Genomic DNA, 8239 nt, shown 5'->3' on the forward strand with positions numbered 1-8239 from the left:
TTATTTGGTTGCTCATATTGGAACTATAAGCAGTGTCTGTATTTCAAAACTCAAATTTTACTTGTAATTTTCATGCATTGTTTTTATTGCTCTGTCCTTAGCACACTGCCTATGTGCTTTGGTTCGTTTTATTCTTTTTATTCAATGAAGCATCATTTACTTATCAAAAATAGAGGAAAAAAAAAAAAACCTCAAATTATTCTCCCACGGACAAGCCCTCAGACAAAACACTCTAAACTCCCTCTACTCCCTCAAATTCACTCTCTCAAACTCTCACCTCTCTGTCTCACCGACTCATTTCAGCTTATTCTCTTTCATTCAGAGACATAGAAACCCCCTCCTCTCTCAACGTCCCTCTCGCGCCTTTCCCCGGCGGTGTCTCCACAGTCTCTTGAACCCTGCCCACCGACTTGCTGGTTTCGCAAAGCCCGCACTACAGCCCACAGCAGAACACACTTCTCCCTCGTATGCACCATTCTTCTATTTCCATTTTTTTTTCCTTCTTGCTAATTTGATGAAGGATTTAGCTGAGATCTAAGATTCCTAGCCTGCATTAGTTTTTTCATTTGCTGTACATTTGCTTCTTTGTTGTACATTTGCTGAATTTCGATCTGGGTCTTTTTTTTTTTTTTGGGTTTCCATTTCATGATTTGTCAATTTTTTAAGCTACATTGAATTCATTTGCTAATTGCTAATCTGGGTCTGCTTCATATAGAATAATTTATGATTGGTATATATATATATATATATATGTCATGTTCTATAAATAAATACTTCAAAAACTAAAATATAAAAATGAGCGTAAGTTGTAGAATTGGCCAAATAGTTTGTGCATTTATTCATTTTCCATGAAAGAGTCGGTGCTGACTGCAGTGGAAGAGTTGGTGCTGGCGGCAATAATGGCAGTGATAGCGATTGTCATGATTGTGATTATAGTTAATTGCGGTAGATATATTATTTTATTATAATTTTTATATTATTTTATTGTGTCGAAACTAAAATAGATAAAGTAACATTTTATGGTATCAAATAATTAAATTTTTAATTCCGATACTATAGATGCTTTAAATGCGAGAATGTCATTCCACTCTAAAAGAGAATACATGCCCCAACACCTGTCCATTAAAGTACCTATTTATCCAAGGAAAGAAAGGAGAAATTGTGATTCCTTTTACACTTCTTTATGTCACCTGCCCAAACGAGTAACCAGAGTTGCCCAAACGGGTGACCAGAGTATAACTATAAATTTTCTAGGGTACCAAATTATATATCAAAAAATTTGAAATCTAAAAAAATAACCCATTAATCACACGTACATATAATTCATAAAATATATAAAACCAAAACTATTTCATTTTTAGTTGATTTTGTAATATTATGCCTTATAATATTTTGAAATCTCACAATTTTACTTTATATTATTTTAATATATTTTTTAAAATTAAAATTTATTTATATTTAAACCCTATTTAAATTCTTGATACCTCAAATTTTCTTTAAATAATAGACTATATAATTTCATATATATACAAATTCATAACAAATCCATAATACAAAACTTTATATGTAAACAAATTTTCCTCACCTTCTCATGCCTTTATTTCTCTTTCTTTGCCTCTTTATAAACTAGTTCACCAATCCTCTCTTAATTTCCCCATTCTTTTTTCCTTCTTTCACCGGTTTTCCAACAGGTTTTTTCTTTCTTCACTGATTGAAGGCTTTGTGATGCGAGAGGGGTACACCATATTGGTCTAGATTTCAGACACGCAAGCTGGGTTCGTAATAGGTACACTGGTTCTAAGCCTTTTTATTTGAGTAATGTTAGGTACACATAAAAATGCATAATTTTGTGTCACAACTTGTCACGTGATGAATTGTGAGTAGTGGAAGTGTGTCCTCACATGGCCTACCATTACACATCCACCGATTACAACTCACCACATGGCAAGTTGTACAAAGTGGAATATTTTTATATGTCCATAGCATTACTTTTTTATTTTTTTGGTTGTGATTTTGGGTTGAGAGAGTGAGTGTGTTTTATTTTACTTTTTCGTTGTTGATTTTATGATTTTTCCCCTTCTTGTGTTGTGATTTTTGTTGTATTCCCCAATTTTTTTGTATTGTTGCTATCGTTTTGCAAAATCAATGGTTAATACATATGTACAAATATAACAAACCCACTCTTCTTGAAACCTTCTAACACCTCCCCTCCTTCCTTTTATCTCCCTCTGTTTAACAGACGCTTCAACTGATGGCTTCCAAGCAAGAAAATGAGGATAAATTAAGGGGAGAGCTGTACAATGCTATACTAAAGGAAGACGTGGGGAAAGTGATAGAACTTTGTGAAGGTTTTGATTGATGAAGTACGAGCTCGTCTGTAAGAGTGGGCAGATGGAATCCCTTGTTGGTGTGAGTGTATGCTCTATAAGGGTCACCGGTGTGGTGCCTGCCATAACGCCTCTGATGCAAAAGTTAGAATAATGAAAAAACAAGACAAAGAACCAGAGTGCTCTCTCAAAGTGTGAGTGTATGTGTCTACCTTCTGTTGACTGTGTGAGGACTTTATACATGTGGCTTTAGGGGCTAGCCGTTGTGGTTGTTAATGCTTTCCCAAGTAACGCCTCTGGTCCAATAATGGAACTTTTAAGAGGCTCCCAATGGTCTGTCTGGTTGATTTGGTAACTGTCCAGGTCATTGATTGACTGCATTGAATGACTCCCCTGCCTTCGTCAGTGATGACTGTTTTCTTCGTTATTCAGGACGACTTCGTCATGGATGCTTTCTTCGTCATTAGTGTTAGCTTCATTTGTGGGATGTAATTTCGTCATTCCCATTAGTTGCCCCCCAGGTTTTGGGGTCGTCAGTGACGTGTCATGACGATCACGGAAGATGAAAAGTTTTCTTGAGCTGTCTGTGACTCTTGGGGTTCTGTTCCGAATTTAATGCTTAGTGGCGGCGCTACACGCAACGTGGCCACGTGGCGCGTGCTGATTCGTGGAATTAATGGTGTGACTCTTGGATTTTCCACTGGTTTCTCAATCGTTTTTTGCCCTAAGTTTAAAACTTCTCCTCTTCTAATTTCTTTTACTTTTTAGAAAGCAAAACAGAAAAAATACCCAAACGATACTCTGAGCGTTTTTTCTCGAGACTTCCTTCTTCTTCAAACCGTTGTGCTGTGCTTTTGGTGTTCTGCCATTGGAGGTACGTTTTTCCTTACTGGTCCTTTCCTTATTTTTTCCTTTTATCTTACTGCAGTGTAGTTTCTGATTCTCTCTTTTCTTTTCTTCTTTTTCTTTTGTCGGTCTTTGATTTTCTGGGGATTTAGCGTGTATCGTTTTTCTCTGCCCTCTGTTTTCTATACTTCCATGGTTGATAGTTTGGAGGTCAGGATAGCTTGCCCATCGATCTCATTTCTTTTTGCGCGCTTAGGAGGGTCTTTGGGTACTTACCCGTTTTTAGAAAATTTTGTGTTTGAGGGCAATTGTTTGAGTGTGGTTTTGGGCGACTTGCTGCCTGCTCCGTCAATCGCTTAATTGGTTCGAGGGTTTAGCAAGGAGGGAAGTGATGTCTGAGGTTAGGTCTAGCGATCTCGAGATTGGGTTGTCGTCTAATGGCGACCCAGTGGAAGGCGATACAGCCGTCTCTGGTCCTCGAGAGGTTAGGGCTTTTTATGCCCTCAGGGAGGCGTGTGGTTTGGACGCCGAAACTGTGAGTAGGTTCAAGGATAGGTTCCAGTTTCCGGCGCGGGTTCGTGTTCATCTACCTAAGGACGAAGATAGGGCCTGCCACTTTTTTCCTGGTGAAGTGTGTTTTTATGAGTCAACCTTCTCCTGTGGGCTTAGGCTCCCCGTCCACCCGTTCCTAATGGAACTTTTGGCTCATTTTGGTATTGCTCCCGGGCAACTCATGCCTAACTCGTGGAGGATTATGATCAACTGTATGCAAATATGGTTGGCTTCCAATGGGGATATGATCAGGATGGGTGAACTCACCTATCTATACCGTTTGAAAGAGTCCAAGGAGTGGGGGTATTATGAGTTAGTCCCTTGGGAGAGGAAAACGAGGATTGTCAAGGGCTTACCTTCGTCCTTCAGGTATTGGAAGTCGCGCTTTTTCTTTGTGTATAGGGATGACTTCGAGACTCAATCCAACAATGATTGGGGTGATATCCCGAGGTTGCTCCGTCGATGGGGAACCCCGACCTTAGGTGCGTCAGTATTTCTCCCCGTCGCTTTAATTTTGCCACCTTTGAGGCTTTAGTATTGCTAACCCCTTTGTTTCTTGTTTGGTACAGTTAAGAGACGGCCTAAGCTTAAGAGCCGACACAAGGAACGCATTGAAATTGCGATCGGGTACGCTGAGACGATTGAGAACTGGGACGGCCTGGTTGACCCCTGGACCCTCGCTTTCTACAACCTCGGTCCTAACAGTCACAATTTACATAAACAAAACTTTACTTTACACTTGTGCAACTTGTGTAACCTTTGACGACCCTTAAAATAATTCTTATATATGTTTAGAGTTGTGAGAAAAGAAAGCCTAAACACATACTCACAGATTGAATGAAAAACAACTCTGAAAAACTGAGTTTCATAAACCTCGATAGATAGTCATCTATCAAGTTAGCTGTCGAGTCACGGGTTTTAGCAGCTTTTAAACCTCGATAGATGCTAGCTGTCGAGTTTTAAAATCCTACACTTTCTCACTTGATTCTTGGATAGACTTGCATAACTTTAACACTTGAACTTGAAACATTGTTTCTTTAAGCATTAAACACATCCTAAATCTACCCAATTACAAGTAAAGTGCATTTTGTCAAAGGATTAGCCAATTACATAAAATATTGACATATGTTCCTAACATTGAATCACATATGTCCTAACAAACGGTGCCAAAAATTGATGTCGTCCAATTTTGTAACGGAAATTGTAGTGTCGCTAAGGTTGTCTTTCCGTCGAGAAAAGGAAAACAAGAGCATATCAAAAGCGCCAACAATATATAGAAAAATATGATTGAAACTTAGGAAAAATAAAGATTGGTAAAATTCAATAATTAAAATCACAAGGGCGTTAGGATTTGTCTACCAATATTGTTAAGCATCCAATACCAATCCAATTTAGTACACAATCGAGTAAGTAAATACACAAACTATCTGATTGGAAGATTTAGAAATAAGCTTTATTAATAAAACTCTCTTTGGTTGATTATATTCACTAATTGTTCTAATAGTTTAGTCTAGAAAATATAACTTTTCTAGAAAACTAAAGAACATCGCATACCCTTGAGGCAATACTATGACAAAAGTAATATCTTACAAAATTACCAATGTTTGCAAGAGAGATTATAATACCCAATTCTAACAATAAGAAGATCCAAGAATAGACTTATGAAAGAATTAGAAATCAAATATCAATCTAATAAAACAATTACAAAAAGGGAACAATTTATTTAAATAATCAAAACGTGAAAAACATGCTTGGATTGAATAGTGGACAACTTACAACATTGGAGATTCACCCCTAACCCTAGCTTAGGTTCTTAAGCTTCCATAGAAAATAAAATAACTCTCAAAATTAATGAAAAATAAGGTTTCCCAGTAGCCAAAAATGTGGCTGCCTTTGTATCCCTTTAATATTTATAACATTCAAAACCCTAAAACACATGCTTCCCAAAAAGGAAAATATAAAATGTCATTTCCGTTTTTCAACAGTGGGTTAACTTCCTGGTCAGTTTTCTTTAATATGGTATATTCTGAATTTAAAGTTTTAGATCTTTAAGTTCTCTTTCCGTGGCCATAAGAATTAAGTCAATCCGATATCGGAGTAAAAAGATATGGCCGAATGACCAAAACTGGTCAGAATATTTCCATGCCAGGATTTTTCCATCTTTGGCTCAAATGAATTTCTCTCTTTCCTTTTATGTTCCCACACATCTTTGACTCACTAAATTCTTCAAAAGCCACTTCTCAAATGATTTTCACCCTTGGATTATCTTGGCTTCATGTTTGCATGCTTAGCTCATTAGTTTAAATCTCCTACAAGAGAAAAATACACGTAATGAGTATATTTTAGAGAACACTTGCAAACTCTCACATTTACGTGTAAGTGTGGGAATAAACACAAAATATATGTGATAATGTCTACCAAAACTAAGATAATATTATACTTTTAAGCTATTATCACACCCCCCCCCCCTAACCTTAACATTGATAGACTCTAGCAATTACAAAAATCATGAAGTCCACTCTAACCCTTCCAAGCATAAACTAAAGGATAACAAAACAATAAAATAAAATAAAAGCAAAAATATGATAACACTTTTTCTGGCAAATTCGGTTGCATTTAGCATATGCAACAAGCTTTTAAACCCCTAAGCTATCCCTAGTGGACGAGTAGTGTCTCGTAAAGGTTTACAACACACTACCCACAAACGTAGTTTCTCAAAAGATACATGTGATGAGGCTAAGTTATCAAACACTTGAACAAGTCATTCACTAAAGATCATAAGATGCTATTCAAGTCCAAGAATCAACAAAACCTTAAAAATGGATGTGTGTGTTGAGCTAATGACCATCTTAACAACTATCCAAGAACACATATAAATGAGAGAACACACCAGAAATTTATTTGCTCCAAACCTCACCAAAATAATTATTTGTCCAAAGAATTCGATGAAGATTTCTTTTTTTCTTTTTTTTTTTTCTTTTTTTAAGGAAAGATGAACAATGAAACAACACAAAAATCTCATGAAAGATGTCATCTATTGGAACTCCACCATTCTTACGACAAACCCACCTAGGATCAATTGGTCATTAAATCTTGGTTGTAATGGGGCCAAAGGTGAATGGGTGAAACAAAGAAAGGAAATGATGCACAAATAATTTCAAAAACAAGCTAGAGGCCTTTGTAACAATGGTTCACAAGAATTACCTTCTAACAATTGCATTTTCTTTTCATTCTTCTTTTGCTTTTTCTTTTTCAATTTCTTCTTCACTTTTTTTTTCTTTTTCTTTTTTCTTTTTTCCCCCTTCTTCCTTCAATAAACAACTTTGTAGAAGGACCCAATAATGTAAAATTTCAACCAAATTCCACCATAAGAATAATAAAGAACAATTCTTTGCAAACCATTCATTGTATACAACTCTTTAAAAATGTTCTATAAAAACAAACCCAAGAAAAGCAAGAAATGATTATTAGGCTGTGTTTGGTTCATGTAAAAGTATTTCCGGAAAATATTCCATTTTTCGGAAATGCTATTTTCCAGAAAGGAAAACGTTTTCATGTGTTTGGCTGTCACAAAATTCGTTTTACGGAAAATTAATTTCGGTGTTTGGTTCATTCAAACATTTTTACAGAAAATGTATCAAATCCGACAAAAGAAACAAAACGCAGCAAAAGAAAATGAATCAAATCCGATGGAGGAGAAGATGAGATCGCGCGGTGAAGGTGACATCGAGCGGAGGCGAGGTCGGTGCGATCGTCCGACGAGCGGCGCGATCGACGATCACGATCGCGTTGCTCGTCGATCGATGAGCGCGCTCGTCGGACTATCGTGCCGCTCGATAGACGATCGCACTGCGCGATCTCATCGATCGCGATCGTTGATCGCGTCGCTCGTTGGCGCGGTGTGATCATCGGACGAGCGGCGCGATCTGGGCTCTCTCTTCTCTCTCTTTCTCTCTGATCTAGGCTCTCTCTTCTCTCTCTCTCTCTCTCTCTCTCTCTTTTTCTGGAAATGATTTGAAGTGAAAATGAGGGTGGAAAATCATTTCCGGGTCAAAGGTGAAAATATTGGTCAACCGGAAGTCATTTTCCAGAAAATATCATTTTTTGTGACAGCCAAACATGCAGGTTTTGGGGAAAATGATTTCCTGAAATCATTTTCCCCTAAAACAAACGCACCCTTAGTTGCTTAATCCGTTTGAGATCAAACTTGTCAGTTTTTAGACCCCTTAAACAATTGATTAAACCTAGGTAATTAGCCAAGTTGTTACTTAGTCCAATTAAACAAGTCTAGGTTATCACAATCAAACAATCATATCATGCATAGCAGCGGAAAATAAATAAGACAATGATATGATCACCCAGGAAAATCAAACCGGTAATAAACCTGGGGAGGATTTGACCTAGCTATCCTCAAGGTAAAAAGCAAATCCACTAGAAAGAATCGAAGTTCATACAATAAGACTTACAAGCCCCCACGCTCGACTTCTTATTGCTACCAATCAGTAGAACTTACT

General features: G+C 37.2%; 1 long non-coding RNA gene across 1 annotated transcript; it reads left to right on the forward strand.

Annotated features, from left to right (window-relative positions):
• The first annotated feature begins 270 nt into the window (after nt 1-270).
• Nucleotides 271-3061, forward strand: LOC115988991. Its single transcript, XR_004091734.1, has 3 exons — nt 271-465; nt 1692-1786; nt 2240-3061. It is a non-coding gene; the product is annotated as an uncharacterized LOC115988991 (long non-coding RNA).
• Nucleotides 3062-8239: the final 5178 nt, after the last annotated feature.

This window comes from Quercus lobata, chromosome 5 (assembly GCF_001633185.2).
Source record: "Quercus lobata isolate SW786 chromosome 5, ValleyOak3.0 Primary Assembly, whole genome shotgun sequence".
Lineage (NCBI taxonomy): Eukaryota > Viridiplantae > Streptophyta > Magnoliopsida > Fagales > Fagaceae > Quercus > Quercus lobata.